This window comes from Triticum aestivum, chromosome 1B, assembly GCF_018294505.1.
Source record: "Triticum aestivum cultivar Chinese Spring chromosome 1B, IWGSC CS RefSeq v2.1, whole genome shotgun sequence".
Lineage (NCBI taxonomy): Eukaryota > Viridiplantae > Streptophyta > Magnoliopsida > Poales > Poaceae > Triticum > Triticum aestivum.
Genome location: NC_057795.1, coordinates 205002268 through 205018681, shown reverse-complemented (window position 1 = coordinate 205018681; position 16414 = coordinate 205002268). Strand labels below are relative to the sequence as shown.

Sequence of the window (16414 nt, the reverse complement as noted above, 5' to 3'; positions counted from 1 at the left end):
CGACAACAAGGACTAAAGGCACATCTGCTGCTGCGGGAACATCCGCTTCTACGGTGAGAACCTGCGGCTCAGCCGGAGCTTGATGTTCCCCGACAAGCTTGCCGGAGCAAAACTTGTCGGGAGCGTCTGCTTCAACGGAACAAACCCTAAGGCTTGCCGGAGCAGACTGTTCCTCAGCAGCCTTGTCGTTGATCTTGGGGACCTTCTTGGCGGCGGCTTCGGGGAGCTCTGCCGGAAAATAGTCACCAGAAATCAACTTCCTCTTCTTGCTTTGCCCAGTTGATGGTGTTACAGACGGTTGAGTCAGCTTGAGCATAAAGATCCCTGGTTCCACAGATAATTTAAGTGCGGCGCACTTTGACAGGCCATCAGCAATGTCATTCTGAGCTCTCGGAACATGTTCCATCTGCAGGCCGTCAAAGTGCTCTTCTAGCTTTCTCGCCTCATCAACGTAAGCTTCCATCAACGGGCTCTGATAATTCTTGTTCACTTGGCGGACGACAAGCTGTGAGTCACCCCTGACAATGAGCTTCTTAATCCCAAGGTCTGCTGCGATCCTGAGACCGGCAAGCAAACCTTCATACTCTGCAGTATTGTTCGTTGCTTGCTCCTTGGAAAAGTGCATCTGGACTACGTACTTGAGGTGCTCTCCGGTGGGTGCGACAAGTAGCACGCCCGCACCGGCGCCTTGCAGTGAGAAGGCACCATCAAAGTACATCAGCCACTCTTTGCTTGCCTCCTTGACGGGGATGCTCGTTTCTGGAATTTCTTCATCTTGTGTTGGCGTCCACTCTGCTATGAACTCCGCCAATGCCCTGCTTTGGATAGTTGAAGTGCTCTCAAACTTGAGGCCAAAGCTTGACAATTCCAATGCTCACTCGACAATCCTGCCTGTTGCTTCTGGATTTTGCAGTATCCTCTTCAGCGGAAAACGAGTGACGACAGTGATCTCATGTGCTTGGAAGTAATGGCGCAGCTTTCTCGAGGCCATGAGAAGGCCGAAAAGCAATTTCTGCACACCAGAGTACCTTGATCTAGCTCATTGCAGAAGGGAACTGACAAAGTAAACTGGGCGCTGCACCATCCTTTTCTGCATCTTCTCACACGCCTGCGCAGATCCATCTTTGTCGGGACCAGAGCTTGTCGGTGAAGTCCCCTGCTCGTCGCTGGATGCACCTGCCGTGGTTGCTGGCTCATCATCCGCCTCCCTCTCCGCTACTAACGCAGCACTAACCACTTGATTGGTTGCCGCTATATATAGCAGCAACTTCTCTTGTGGCTTAGGTGCGACAAGTGTTGGAGTGGAGGACAGGTATCTCTTCAAGTCCTGCAGCGCAGCCTCTGCCTCCGGAGTCCACTTCATTGGACCTGCCTTTTTCAATATTTTGAAAAACGGCAGGGCACGCTCAGCAGATCTAGAGATAAACCTGCTGAGAGCAGCCACGCAACCGGCAAGCCTTCGTACATCCTTGACGCGCTTTGGTGCTTCAATCTGCTCAATGGCCTTGATCTTGTCGGGATTTGCTTCAATTCCTCGCTGAGACACGAAGAACCTGAGAAGCTTGCCGGAGGGGACCCCGAACACACACTTCTCGGGGTTAAGCTTGAGGTTGATCTTGCGCAGATTTGCAAATGTTTCGTCTAAATCTTGAATCAGGGTCGCCCTGTCCTTGCTCTTGACCACTATGTCATCCATGTAGGCTTCCACATTTCTGTGCATTTGCGGCTCAAAAGCGTGGTGGACTACCCTTGCAAATGTTGAACCAGCATTCTTCAAACCAAAAGGCATCCGTACGAAACAGTACGTGCCACACGGGGTGATGAATGCGGTCTTCTCCTCATCCTCTTCTCCCATGAAGATCTGATGGTATCCTGAGTATGCATCAAGAAATGAAAGCAAGTCACATCCGGCCGTGGAGTCAACAATCTGGTCGATGCGCGGCAAGGGAAATGGGTCTTTGGGACAAGCTTTATTGACATCGGTAAAGTCGATACAAAGCCTCCATTTCCCGTTAGCTTTGCGCACGACAACAGGATTGGCCAACCACGTAGGATGGAGCACTCCTCTGACAAGGCCTGCTGCTTCCAATTTCTTGATTTCTTCTGCAATGAATTCTTGGCGCTCCACTGCCTGCTTCCTGACTTTCTGCTTGACGGGCCGCGCATGAGGACAGACGGCCAAGTGATGCTCAATTATTTTCCTGGGAACACCGGGGATGTCAGACTGTTGCCATGCAAACACGTCGACGTTCGCCCGCAGGAAAGCAACGAGCGCGCTTTCCTATTTAGGGTCGAGAGTGGCACTGATGGTGAAAGTACCACCAGTGCCGTCCTCCTTGGCGGACACCTTCTTGGTCTCTGGTGGAGCTGCCATTGCCTTCTTACACTTGCCGGTGGAGCTCGATGGTGCGTCCTCGACGGTAGCGCAGCACTCCGAAGAGGTGCGCTTGCCGGAGTGGGCATCAGAACTCTTGCCGGACTTGGTTTTCTTCTTCCCCCCGAGAGCTTCAACGGCAAGTGACCTGCGATCTGTTGCTGCTGCTGCTTCCCGGTAGATCTTGTCGGCGCAGATAAGAGCATCCTTCTTGTCGCCAGGGACAGAGATGACACTTATCGGGCCTGGCATCTTCAGTATGTTGTATGCATAGTGAGAGGCTGCCATGAACTTGGCGAGTGCTGGACGGCCGAGTATCCCATTGTAAGGCAATGGAAAGTCAGCGACATCAAAAGTGACCCTCTCAGTCGTGAAGTTCAATTCGCTGCCAAATGTTACCGGCAATGTGATCTTTCCCTTCGGCTTGCTCCTTCCCGGATTGATTCCTTGAAATGTGCCGGTCTCTTCAAGCTCGCCATCAGGGATCTGGAGTTTCTGGAGTACCGCGGAGGAGATCAGGTTCAAGCCGGCCCCGCCGTCAACTAGCATCTTAGTGACCTTGAGGTTGCGGATAGTTGGTGAAACCAACATCGGCAAGCACCCGACCGCAGTTATGCGATCAGGGTGGTCCTCAATATCAAAGATGATAGGCGTGTTGGACCATTTCAGAGGCTTGCGTGACTCGATGGATGGTTCTGCTGCATTGACTTCCCGCACCCACTGTTTGAGCTGGCGGTGTGAAGTATGCAGAGAAGCACCGCCGTCAACGCACAGGACCTCTGTGGCTTTCTGGAACTCCTGCTCATCGGTCTCATCATCATCCATATCTTCATTGTCGTCGTCTTCATCCTTGTCGCGGCCGCGGGGAGGTCTATCTCCTTGCCGCTGCTTAGCCTTGCCGCGGCGTCCTCCTCGGCCGGGACGTTTCTTGCTGGCTCCTCCAACACCTTCCTGGGCTTTCTCCTTGTCGCGCCGCTCGTATTCAGCCTTTTGCTGCTCAACAAGCTGCTCGACCTTCTTGTAGCTCTGGAGATCATGGCCCTTGGTGCGATGGATCTTGCAGTATTGCTTATTTATGTCGTCCTGCTTGTCGGCGACTGCCACCGCTGCGGCAACCTCCTTGCCGGAGTTACCAGCTTTGGCTTCCTTGCCGGACTGCTCAACGACTAGCACCTCTTTGCCTTTCTTCTTCCTGTTGTTCCGCCGCCGGTTTTTCCTTGCCGGGGCAGTCTCCTCACTATCAGATCCTCCTGCTCCTATGTTCTCTCCGGGGAGTTTCCTCCCTTCCTCAGCACGTGCACACTTGTCGACCAGGGCATATAGCTCACTGACGTCTCTGATCTTGCACATCGCCATCTCCTCCCGCATCCTGCGGTTCCGCACGTTCTGATGGAACGCGCTGATTACTGCGGCAGGGTGGACATCTGGGATGTTGTGCTGTACGCGGCTGAATCTCTGAATGTACTTGCGCAGGGGTTCTCCTTCCTTCTGGGCAAGCAGATGAAGATCGCTCTCTTGGCCATGAGGCTTGTGGCCGCCTGTAAAGGCGCCGACAAACTGATGGCATAGATCTGCCCAAGAGGATATGGAGTTGTCCGGCAAGTGCATGAGCCAGGATCAGACGTTGGGTTTGAGCACCAGCGGGAAGTAGTTGGCAAGGATCTTGTCGTCCCATCCCCCGGCAGCTTGCACCGCGATGGTGTAGATGCTGAGGAAATCCGACGGATGCGACTTGTCGTCGTACTTCTCTGGCACGTCTGGCTTAAAATTCTTCGTGCTGGGCCACTGGACTTGCCGCAGCTCACGAGTGAACGCAGGGCAACCTACCGCGTACGGCAAGTCGCCTGGTTCCCCTGGCGCATGCATGTCAACAGAGGGCCTAGCGCGCTTGTCGGATTGACGCCGCGCTTCTCTTCGGCGCTCGATGCGAGTGCGAGCGTCTTCTTGCTGTCGTTCGTGAAGAACTTGGCGCTGATCGCGACGAGCTCGTGGATCCGATGATGCAGTGGAGTCGTTGTTGAGGTGGATCCGGTGAGTCGGCGATCTTGGCCTTCGGGGTGGAGAGTGCATGGTGGTTGCACCTCCACCGGTTTCGTCGCCACCGGCTCGTGCCTGGTAGCCCTGCCGCGGCCTCGATGTACTCGGCTGCCGCGGGGTGTCGCCGTTGGCGAAGCCGATGAGACTTTGAATGGTGGCCCTCCAACCGTTGATCTTGTCTTCCGTTGGAGGGTAATCCAGGAGCAGCTGAGCTCGCGCCAAAGCTTCTGCTGGAGTGGTGGGTGGCAGTGGCGAACGGTGCGAGGAGCGGGATATGCTCGGACTTCTAACTATGTTAGAAGGAGCAGTATCCCGTCCAGGCGACCGTGTCTCGCTCGTGCCAGCACGTTGGCGTGCATGCTGGTCTTGAGCACCCCGAGATCCACCAGCTCGATCTTGGCTCAACAGACGTATGGTACTGCGAGTACCATGACGCTGTCGATCCTGCGCCTCCTGAGATGGGCGCGGAACATGTGCGGACGCCGAGGTCTGCGCAGCCTTGTCCTTGGACCTGGCAGCGTCGTGAGCTCCCTTGTCGATGTCCGTTCTCCCGTCGGCGTCTGCCCCACCACTCGTTTGCTCTGGTGGTGGTGGGATCGACGCGGACGGAACAGCTGCCTCCGAAGCCTTCTTCTTCGGTGGCATGTCGATGAAGAAGATGAAGATCTAGCTCGTGTGGACGCCGGATCAGGTTCACACAATCTCGACGCCCCCTACCTGGCGCGCCAAAGATGTCGGGGAAACTGATCCACGAACACCTATGGGACCGGCGGACCGAGCCCCTTTCGATTCGGCGGGGGGCGGAGATCGCACGAAGAGCGGATCGAGGCGAGACACACGAGCAGTTTACCCAGCTTCGGAGCTCTCCGGAGAGATAACACTCCTACTGCTACTTGTCTAATTGTATTGAGTTCTTGCTCGGGAGCGCTGAGTGCTACAGTACACTCGAGCTGCTAACGAGACCGAGCGTGAGTGTGTTTCTGGCTTCGAACTGAACCGAACCTCCTCTACATTGCGCATGGGCCTCCTTTTATATGCTCAAGGGGTCACCGACAGGTGGCAACGTAAACAAGGGTAAAAATGGAAAAAGAGGGGTGGTTGGTACAGCTACCTGCACAGTGCACCCTACCTAACCCTGACGGCAGGGGACAAGGGCATTAAATGCCCGTCTTCGTCGCCCAAACAGTGCAGAAAAGGATCGTCAGGGACGCCACCGCTTGCCACGATGGCGATCTTGTCAGCATCGCATGCCACCGCGCGCCGCTGGCTGCACAGCCTCCCGCCACGCGCGCCTGGAAAGACCTCAGGGCGACACGTTGGTGGATGCGCTGGAGCGGGGGCACAGAGTGGCCGCTTGCCGCGGCAAGCGCCTTGCCGCGGTCGTTGTCTTGCCGCGCCCGGAAGCTTGTCGCTCACCGGGCCTTGCCGGGACGCGTGGCGCGTCGCGGCAAGTTCCTTGAAATGCCTTGGCTGGCCTTCCCGGCAAGCTCCCCTTGCCGGGGCCTTGTCTCCTTGACTTGAATACTTTGTTCTTGGATGGCTCCAGAGGAACCACGAAGGACCTTGGCGGTCACCCGGCAAGCCTTGCCGCGGGGCGCTGCAACTGCCCGTGCACAAATTTGGGATATTAGGGTACCCCTACTCTAGTACACCGACAGGAGCCCCCGGGCCTGGGCCACACACGGTGCCGAGTGCTGTTGGGCCAGGCCCAAAACAGGGCACGGGCACGCGCGGCCTGGGTTTCGCCGTATCTTACTCCGCACCCACCGTGCCCTCCCCCAACGGCACGCGTCGAATGTGGCGTCGTGGGAGAGATCGTGGGTGGAGAGGTGCTTGCCTCCGCCGAGCTGACGCTGGTTGACGCGCCAAGCAACAGCAGCGACGAGCCTGAAGAGGAGCGGTTGCTGCGGAAGCTGACGTCGCTCTACTGCGCCCGACAAGCCAAGCTGGCCTCCCGAGAAGCGCTTGTCGCGAAGGCGGGAGTTGACATTGAGAAGCGCGCGGAGGAGCTCCGGGGCCTCAGGCAGGAAGCTCTCCGGTCCCTGGCGGAGGAGCGGGGGCAACTTCTTGAGGAGCGGAAAGCCTTCCTCCTCGAGAAGGCCGAAGCTGAAGAGAAGCAACGGCTTGTCGCCGAAAGCCTATTTGCGTAGGAAGGAGAGTTGGCGCAGCGCAAGGTCAATCTTGACAGCCACGAGGAGGAGCTTGCCGCGCGCGAGCAAGCAATTGGCGGGGCTCTCAAGGAGGCAAAGGATGCTGCCGCAGCTGCTGAGGCCGTCAAGAAGGAGCTGGAGACGAAGGTGGCGCAGCTGGAAGCCGATCTCAGGGCGAGCGGCGAGGAGCTTGCCGCGCTCAAGCGTGAGCGCGAGAAGGATGCTGCCGCTCATGGTGAGCTGCAGGGTCTTCTCGCTGAGAGGAGCAAGGAGCTCAGCGCCGCCAAGGACTCCAACGCAGATCTCGAGCTGAAGCTGGTCACGTTGACTCAGACGCTGGACGACGCCAGGGGGCGGGAGGTGGCCTTGTCGGAGAAGATCAAGGCCGACGAGGCACTGCTGGCGAATGCTGCTGCCGCCCACGACGCCTTCAGGGAGACTGTGAAGCACTGGACTGAGGGTCTTGTGGATCTTGCCGCCGCCATCGACGGGGAGCTGGCGCGGCTGGGGATGGAGGATCTCGGGTACTCCTCTGACGAGCACCTCCAACCCAGCGCCAAGCTCAGCTTGTTCTTCAAAGGCGTGTCGACGGCACTCCAGCGACTCCGGGAGAAGATCCCAAAGCAGTTGGCCGACGAGTCGCGCAAGATCTGCGCGGGAGTTCTTCAGAAGGTGCTGGTGAAGGTGGCCTTCCGCAACCCAGGCCTCACCTTCACCAACGTCCTCAGGTCCCTGCCGCCGGATGCCGATCTGGAAGCGCTCAAGGCCCTTGTCGCACCCATTATGGACAAGGTGAGCGAGATCAAGAGGGTTGAGGGCGATCGCGTAGATTAGGCCGCCCGTTTTCTTTTTTTCTTGTCGCTGCTAGTCATGTTATAAAAACAATCTGTTAGAGCTGCGACAAGCTATCTTGTGATATAACTCTATTTTGGGTAGTTATCGCTATGTTATTTCCTTTACTTGCTCCCTTCCTTTGTATGTTTTTACCCTACGCTTTTAGGGAACTTGTCGGCGCAGGCACCTTAGCCGCGAGCGCTGAGTGCGGGACATCAGCAGCCTGCTGGCGGTGCCGCTTCCGACAAAAAACCTTGTCGCAACTAGTCGCAGCTCACTTAAGTTGTTGAGCAGACTCGAAACAAAGTAAGGGCGCAACTACCTACGAGTTGGTTCCTCCGCGCACTGGTTTTCCATACAAAGTACGGTCGTTCGAGGAAGATAACTTAAAAATTTAAAATTGATTGCTCAAACTTTGGCAACTTAGTTTTTCTGTCGTTTGCTTTCCGGTAAGGCGAAACTTCCTTGAACGATGCCTGGTCCACACCATTATCTTCTCCTTTCCCCCCGGCAAACTTGTGTGCGAGGGAACCTTTCTTTCCTTTTTGAGAAAAAGAAAGAAGAGAAAATAAAGATATGGAGCCTTACGGCTCGTTATTGCTTACCAGGGGTAGGTGCTGCACAAAGTGTCAGATAGCACATGCAAGAGAAGTACAAAGCATGAAATTGACAAGATGTGCGGAGCACATGAGCTTTACTTATGCACGGGATCTGCGCCCGGCTTTGTACAAAGAATTACATGCAACATCGGCAAGACTTGTACAAAAGGTGGTTGCCGGAACAGGTTCCGGCAACCGCGCCCTACGGGTAAAACTTACGAAGATGCTCAATGTTCCAGGAGTGGGGGCACAGAGTGGCCGCTTGCCGCGGCAAGCGCCTTGCCGCGGTCGTTGTCTTGCCGCGCCCGGAAGTTTGTCGCTCACCGGGCCTTGCCGGGACGCGTGGCGCGTTGCGGCAAGTTCCTTGAAATGCCTTGGTTGGCCTTCCCGGCAAGCTCCCCTTGTCGGGGCCTTGTCTCCTTGACTTGAATACTTTGTTCTTGGATGGCTCCAGAGGAACCACGGAGGACCTTGGCGGTCACCCGGCAAGCCTTGCCGCGGGGCGCTGCAACTGCCCGTGCACAAGTTCAGGATATTAGGATACCCCTACTCTAGTACACCGACATTTGTAGACTTTATTCATCATGACGATTTGATAGAGTATGAACAATGGTTATCTACAAGGGAGGTTCCAGGAAGACTGCAAGATGATAGGCATCAACCATTTTGAGTTCGTTTTAGCAAGACCATTATGCGTCGCCTTGTAACATTATCAAGTCAGTTTCGGTGCATATAGTGCAGTGTAACATTATCAAGTCAGTTTGTTTCTGTAATTATACGTCACCTTGTCCATATGTGTTACCCCAACCATCAATATTTTGCATGATGCACTAGGTAATTCGTGTTCAGAAATTTCATTGTGTATCTGCTTAGTTGGCTGGTATTACCTGACAGGCTTCGGGCACATTCTTATAGAATCTTAATTGTCAGGGAAAAAAAACCTATGACCTTACTGAGTACAATTTTGTTGTAGGGCTAGTACACTGGAAATCAGGGGCAGAGCTCAACCACCAGCTCCATCTACTCGCACGAACAACAAATTTTACACAGACATGTGCAACTGTATTTGCTTTCGTATCAATAATTCGAAAGATAATACTAATCTCCTTGACTTCACCGAGAATTGCAGTATATGATGCTGGTAAAAATCGTCTCGTCAGTTCTTTAACACAATTACGAGTCAGGTTGCAAAACAATTATCTAAAACTTACCTTCTCTCACAATCCATTTTTCTCATCTCATTTGTTTTCCACCACCTTAACCATCATCTCCTTGCAAGAAGACAATGTAGCATCTTTCTGCCAGCCCTCCTCTCCTCTACTTTCATTCTGTTCATTCTCGTTGCTCTAGCACTTCATATCTGATTTATAAATGAAACGGTTTTCACCCCCTACAAGAGATGATGACATATTAAATTTCCTATTTACAAGTTGCATTCAGTGCAATGATAATGGTTGTCTCTCATTCTTTGATAGCAACAAATATAAAGTTTTTGCGCCTGCAAGAAACATAAGATCATCAAACTGCTGTAAACCTCACTCACAGATTTCGGTGCTCATATGCAGAATTACACATGTTGCACAAATGAGGAAATTAATGCAAACAATTCTCTAACAACCGCGTCGAAATCAGGGGGTGATTGGACCTCACTGGTCTGTTGGCGTCAATTGATTTGAGAACCGAAGTGTTAGAGGCCCTCGCAGAGATAATGGGAGCGGGCGCGAGGCCAACTTTCTTCATCTCAGCGAACTGGTGCGGGAACGCGTGCGCCTCCATCGCCTACAGCGAGCTCAACTCGTCGTTGGCCCCGTCAGCAAACAGGAACGCGAATGCTCTGTTCCTGCACGTACAACAATTTTAGAGCAATCCATCAGTCCACCTGAAACCCGTTGAGCTCATCAAAGGCCGTCAGACAGGAGCTCACCTGAAGTCAGTGTTCTTGCGCCTGCATTCAGTTATTGCGCCTGCAAGAAACATAAGATCATCAAACTACTTTAAACCTCGCTCACAGAATTCGGTGCTCATACGCAGAATTGCACATGTTGCACAAATGAGGAAATTAATGCAAAAAATTCTCTAACAACCACATACAGATCAGGGGGTAATTGGACCTCACTGGTCTGTTGGCATCAATTGATTTGAGCACCGAACTGTCAGAGGCCCTCGCAGATATAATGGCAGAGGGCGTGAGGCCAACTTTCTTCTTCATCTTGGCAAAGTGGTGTGGGAACGTGTGCGCCTCCACCGCCTACAGCGAGCTCAGCTCTGCTCCTGCACGTACAACAATTTTAGAGCAATCCGTCAATCCACCTGCGTCAGACAGGAGCTCACCTGAAGTCAGTGTTCTTGCATTGTGTGCATTCATAAACCAGATTGAAATATTCCCTTTTAGCAATATACAACTGTAGCCATGCCCATCGTTGAAATATTATACTGTTGCCTAATTGTTCATACTTGCTATACAGGAGGGTTTACCTTGTGGTGGCCTCGCGCTCGCCTTCCGAGACAGAAATCTTGTCAGCAAACTCGACATGTGTAACAGTCGCCTGCAACCACGCTCGCCTTGTCGGAGCATCTGCTCTTCGCTGCTCAAGATCGCGTCCACCTAGAGGGTCTAGTTGCTAGCCGCGTTCCCTTAAATGGAGCCTTGCCTTCACATTCTTCATGAATGACAGAGTGGTTGCAGCGAAGTGGCACTTGTAGAGGAACAAACGGCATGCGCCAGCAAAACACGAGAGCTTTGTTAAATACATAATTACCAAAAAATCCAACATAAAGGATGTTTCGTTGCAATCAGGGGGGTCTAGTGGTGAACCTTCCCTGATGCACTACTTTCCCATGGTTTTAAAATTTTATAAACAATGTAAACTTTTTAAAGAAACTCACCTCCCTTTAATATTAAGGAAATAAAGGAAAAGAGGTTGTACGTTGCAACAGGGGACAAATATATATATTATTTGGGGTTCAAAAACAACTTATGTATGGCATGTTTATTGATTTGCCAGAAATTGTAGAATAATGAAGCCTAAATAACAAAATATATTTATCGGTAAGTTATTGTATATGCCTAAACAACTTATATATTTTGTAGAATAATAACAAAATATAAGCCTAAACAACTTATATAAACAACTTATATATTTTGTGGTAATCTGAGTAACCAAAGTAATAAATATATTTTGTAGAATAATGAAGCCTAAATAACAAAACAGGGGACATATATATATTTTGCGGTTCATTACCAAATTATATATTTCATGTTTAGTACTTTGACAGAAATTGCAGAATAATGAAGCCTAAATAACAATGCATCGGGAGAAATAAAATCATTTTTATGTTGTAAAAGAACTCTGAGCCAACATTTCAAGTTATTTAGATGTTGAGCTTAGTGATGACGCGTCGTTGTGCATAGTACTATGTTATATTACATGGTAACAAACAGCCCCAGGACCATGAACGATCAATATAGATATTTATGTTACCTTCTAAAAGCAAGGCCCTCGAGTTTCTTCGGAGCGGACTGTTTTTTAAAACCAAACCAGCACTCAGGTAGATAGAAACCATGCTATATGCAGACCACCCTAGAACTACATCCTTCTCTTGCATTTCTTCTGAAACTTCTCCAACAACATCTATCTTGTTCAATGCCGCATGGCTGGTCATTAGAAGGCAACATGTGAGGTTATCCGGCTTAATATTCTTCACCTTCATCTCCTCAAAAAGGCTAGGACCTTCTGATGCTGGCCTAACTTCATTCAAAGGGACATCAAACTGTTGATGAGGTAGAGTACTGGCTGAGATGCCAAGTTCGTCCATCTTGCGATAAAGGTCTGGAAACTATCGGTGTAAACCACCAATAACTGCAGTGTTATGTATTGACAGATTTGATGAGCACCTTCGAAGAACACTTTAGGAGTGGAGATTACTCAAGTAACAATGATTTAGTAAAACTGGAAGGTTATCATCAGCATGTCCTGACCTGGTGTTAGTTTTGGAAGTTTCTGTAAATATTGAAAGATATAACAGACATGAAGCAACATCAGGTAATCCCGTAATAGCAACCTGCCATTATAGAAGTTGCATCAGAACAAATACCTAGAATCAAGTAATCCCGTAACAGGTCTCACAAAGAGCAAGGATCAAGTGAATCACCACTCATATGAACTACGAACTATACCTAGAATATCCTGTCCATCTCCCATGTTAGGATTAGATGGGTCAAGCTGAACTTGAAGTTTGCATGACAAACAAAGTAAAACCTCAGTTCAGTTTCTGGTTTTCAAGTGTTTATGAATTTACTTGTTTTGAGCTCACTTCAACTTTTGGATGATATTTTTCTGACGAGTAATGCTATCAAAGTTTTAAACAGCCATCCTGGATGCTATACGTACGACACTCCCAGATGCGATTGCAGATGCTATACGTACCCTTGGATCTGGATGATATGCATCTGTCAATCGCTGGATCACTTCAGCTCTCTGAGATGTGTGGCTTAAATCAGGATTGTAAAATAATTGTATGTCTAACTGTTGTATGCACAGTAAAATCGTTTTTTGACCAAATTAACTGATTATAAATGAACGCTATGGAAAAAGTACACAAAGTTCCACTGGCAAGATTTTCTTTTTCACGGGTCCGAGGTGAGCTTAGAAGAAGTTCACAGTCCAAAACCAGTACTCTGGCTGAATATGTCGGCGCAATGCTCATGTAAAAGCTACTCTAACGGAACTGAATCATAAAAGTCGAGCTACGGGTGTGCATCTAGCTCTCTTACCTCGGACCATCAAAAAGAAAAGCGAAGTAGCTAACCTCGGAGACCGCCCACTCCCACATCGTCTCCGCGTGCTCCTGGTGCTCCATGGCTGCGTTCGGCGTCGTCAGATCCTCCTGCGCACAGGTAGTTCCACCGGGAAGTCTACATCTCAGTCCAGAGCCGTCAAGTTCTTGGGTTACCAATCGAGGGATAAAAAACAGCAGAGGAGATGGTGGATCATTGGAGAGGAGATGGGTACCCTGTGGAGAAGATTCACCTTGAGGAGATGGGGGATCAATGGAGAAGAGAGGCGTCGGGATGCACATCCATCCTTGGTCGTGTCCGTCGAGGTCGGACGGACAGGGCCGCACGGGCCTTTGTAGAGGGGGAGGGTAGAGGGTTGGCGGATGGGGAAGGGAAGTACCAGGGATGTGGTGCTGACTCGTTGGTCTCAGATCACCGCCGGTCGCCGGTATCCGAGGCGCCGCCGCCGGCGGTGTCCTGGTGATCTGCGATAGTCATGTCCCGGTGATCCGCGACGTAATTATCTATAATCACAAAGTAACTGTTCAGCCCCATCTCTCAAAACTACCTTTGCATGCATATTTCCAAGTTTTATAAGAAACTTGAGTATCATCAGGGGATGTTGCATCGTGTTGTAACATTGTTACTGCAGTAAAAAGTAAAATAAAGCACAAACCTATAAGCTAGGGACTTTGTGAAAACAAAAGTCATTTCTAGCATGAATAAAATAAAAAATGTAGTAATAAACTTTGTTATAATATGGCTTCATATTCTGAACAGTGCAGGCAAAGGTTTTTGGTTAAATATTCTGAAAATCTGCATCTGTTGTATATAGATGTTGCGTGAGAATATCCAAACATAGTACATATATATGCAATTAACTATTATAGCACATAATAAAATGAATACAACGAACTGGAAAACATCAATGGGTGCTTCTACCTAAACCAAAAGGCGGTTCAATCTTCCTTCTGCAAAGGACAACCTTATTACAACAAATTTAAGAGGGAAAGAAATATAGGCAATCACTACCTACATAACACATCACAAAAGCCATATGCTTAATTACACCAGGAGCTCGGTCCATCCATCATCCATGGCGGATCCACCACATGCTTGGCTTAAAGTTTGGATGGTTTGCCACCTTCATCTCACACGACATGTCACACTGCATCCATGAATCAATCCAGTTAATGTTCCAGGACAGGAAAAAATTCAGAGTAAATCCATCGCTGCATGCATGGGTCAATGAGAGATGGTCGATCAATTGTTCAATCAGATGGATTACAAGTGAGAAGCAGTTGACTCAGATGGCACACGATGCATAGCTCGACCTTTGGACGTCTAATGGTCTCATAACATAAAGGTGGGATGATTCCGTAACTATACTGAAGGTTTGTGCGATTAAGACCACTGAAATATATACCTGATTGTGAGTATTTCTTCACGCCTTTGCTGGCGTTCCTCGGTGATGCCCAACAAATATCTGAGTAGACTGAAAACAGCAAAGTCTGTTTGTTGTTGCTTGCCTGAAATCAGCAAACTCATGTACATATAATACTGAATTTGACACTGCTTTGTAGTGCTTCCAACTACTGATAGATATATAGAGTTCACCGAGTAGTACATGGTTATGAGTAAGATGATAGTTTAAGGATCGAGGATCAAGTACTCTTATCTCATTGATCACTAATAGTTGTAAGTTTCAGAATGTGCATTGTGCACAAATACTGACAGTACAGAGTTCATCGAGAAGTCAAAGGTTATCTGTAAGAAAATATCTTTGCAATCAAGGGCGAAATACTCTGAATAGGCGTTCATACAATATCTGGCAAGAATTCAGGACCTATCTTATAACCTATAAAGGGGGCAAACCTTTCAAAATGATTGTAGGAAATATGTATCATCCAACTTTGTTTCAAGCACAATACCAATTAAAAACCTCACGTTGCTGTCACAAAAATACATAGAACAGTCTTTACAATTATGCCAAGAAAATTCAGTATGGATGTATGTTAACCTGGAGCTGTTGTAAGGTTCAGTCTTGACCTCATGAACAAATTCGATCTCAAATTGACTTGAGTCGCATGATTTATGGATGAAAAAAATTTCAAAAACAGTGGCATAGAAATATATCAAAATAAGAGATATTTTATCTTCCATGCGCTGCTGTGAAGAAACCAATCAAATATGAACATGTTATTCGATATGGGATATAAAGAACACAATATGGAGCGTAGCTTGCTTTCTGTTTGAATTTTTGTCTGCTATCCTCAAGTTCAGATGCTATGATCTAGATGCATCTATGGAAGTAGCTTATAATGCTGTATTTCCCTTCTGGATATGCTAAGTTTTACCTGTCAATGTTCAGTACCAGCAGCAATTCGTAGTATTCCATTGGGGGTGCAGATACTCCAGTGCCTAGCTAGAGAGCAATTGCATTGGCCTTCTTCTTCACCGGATTGATTCTTTCCAAATCAGACACGGGTCTCGCGCGCAAGCACAACGCCGTTCACGGCCTGAAGCCCCTGAAGCAAGTTGTTGACGCCGGCATTGTCAAGCTGCAGCCGCCGTCGCTGGCTCCAGGACAGCACCTCCTCCTCGTCGCCCGTCAAACCACCGCCCCGGCCCCAGCGCCATCGGCAACGGCCCGACGCCGTGCTGCCGTGCCCGAGCCCCGGTGAGGCAGCCTCCATCCTCCCAAGCGAGCACGCCGGCCGCCGCCGCCCTCACCAAGCCCCCGCCGGAGCCCCACCGGCCGGCGTCCTCCTGCGCCTCCTCGACCCCGCCTCCTCGCGCCCGCGCGCCGCCGCCTTGGCCTCGCCTCACCGGCGACAAGCCCCTGCCGTAGCTCCCCGAGCTCGCTCGCCTCCTCGCCGGAAGCCGCCGCCGCTGGGAATGGATTCGCCAATGCCAGCCGCGACACCGCGGCGGTGGCGGTGCAGGCGGCGGCGTCATGGTGATCCACGACGGCGGCGATGGTCGCCGGCGTCTCCCTGGTTCGGCGGCGGCGGCTGCATCCCGGGAGAGGAGGAGCAGCGACTTGGGATCTCGTCCGCGTCTTCCCTGCTAGGTCCGCGGCGGCGGAGGGAGAGTTGGGTGAGTGGAGGGGCGGATCTGGCCGCCGGCTGATTCCTTGGGTACGGGTGCGGGGAGAGGGCGGCGATGGTTTGGTGGCACCCGCGGAGGAGTGGGGTGGATTGGAGGCCGACGGGGTTGGGGAGAGGATGAAGGTGGGCGGCTGCGGTGGCGGCGGCCGGAGGCAGGGCCAGTCGACGAACACCCATGCGGCGGCGGCGTCGACGGCGGCGTGAGGAACCCTAGCATGCGAGGGGCTAGGGGACAGGAGTGCCTCGTCCCTGCGTTTTTCTTTTCGACGGGAGATCGAGATGAGCGATGTTTCCTGAGGGCTGGTTTTTTTTCTGCAGTGCGTGTGTGGGGTGGGGAGGAGGGTGGGAGGTGACGGAAAAACCCAGCGCTTGTGTGGGGTGGGGAGGAGGGTGGGATGTGACGAAAAAAACCCAGTAAAAATAAACCGCGCAGACTATTCACTAACTGCTCCATTAGGAGTAGAGATAGCACACCAAATACTCCTTTCTCTTTTTACTTTTTTCTCCTTTATTTCGCCAAGAAGACTGCCAGA

General features: G+C 50.8%; 1 long non-coding RNA gene across 16 annotated transcripts; it reads right to left on the bottom strand.

Annotated features, from left to right (window-relative positions):
• Positions 1–8439: 8439 nt before the first annotated feature.
• LOC123115987 (uncharacterized) lies at positions 8440–16212 on the bottom strand. 16 transcript variants are annotated; one of them, XR_006456901.1, is made up of 13 exons: positions 15129–16211; positions 14198–14300; positions 13804–13939; positions 13025–13295; positions 12804–12881; positions 11974–12056; positions 11477–11854; positions 10470–10690; positions 10086–10265; positions 9919–9958; positions 9538–9834; positions 9206–9384; positions 8839–9132 (listed from the first exon to the last, which is right to left on the bottom strand). It is a non-coding gene; the product is annotated as an uncharacterized lncRNA (long non-coding RNA). The 16 variants fall into 16 exon arrangements; XR_006456893.1 differs by lacking the exon at positions 8839–9132 and adding an exon at positions 8440–8505 and having other exon boundaries at positions 10470–11854; XR_006456899.1 differs by having other exon boundaries at positions 10086–10304; positions 10470–11854; positions 15129–16212.
• Positions 16213–16414: the final 202 nt, after the last annotated feature.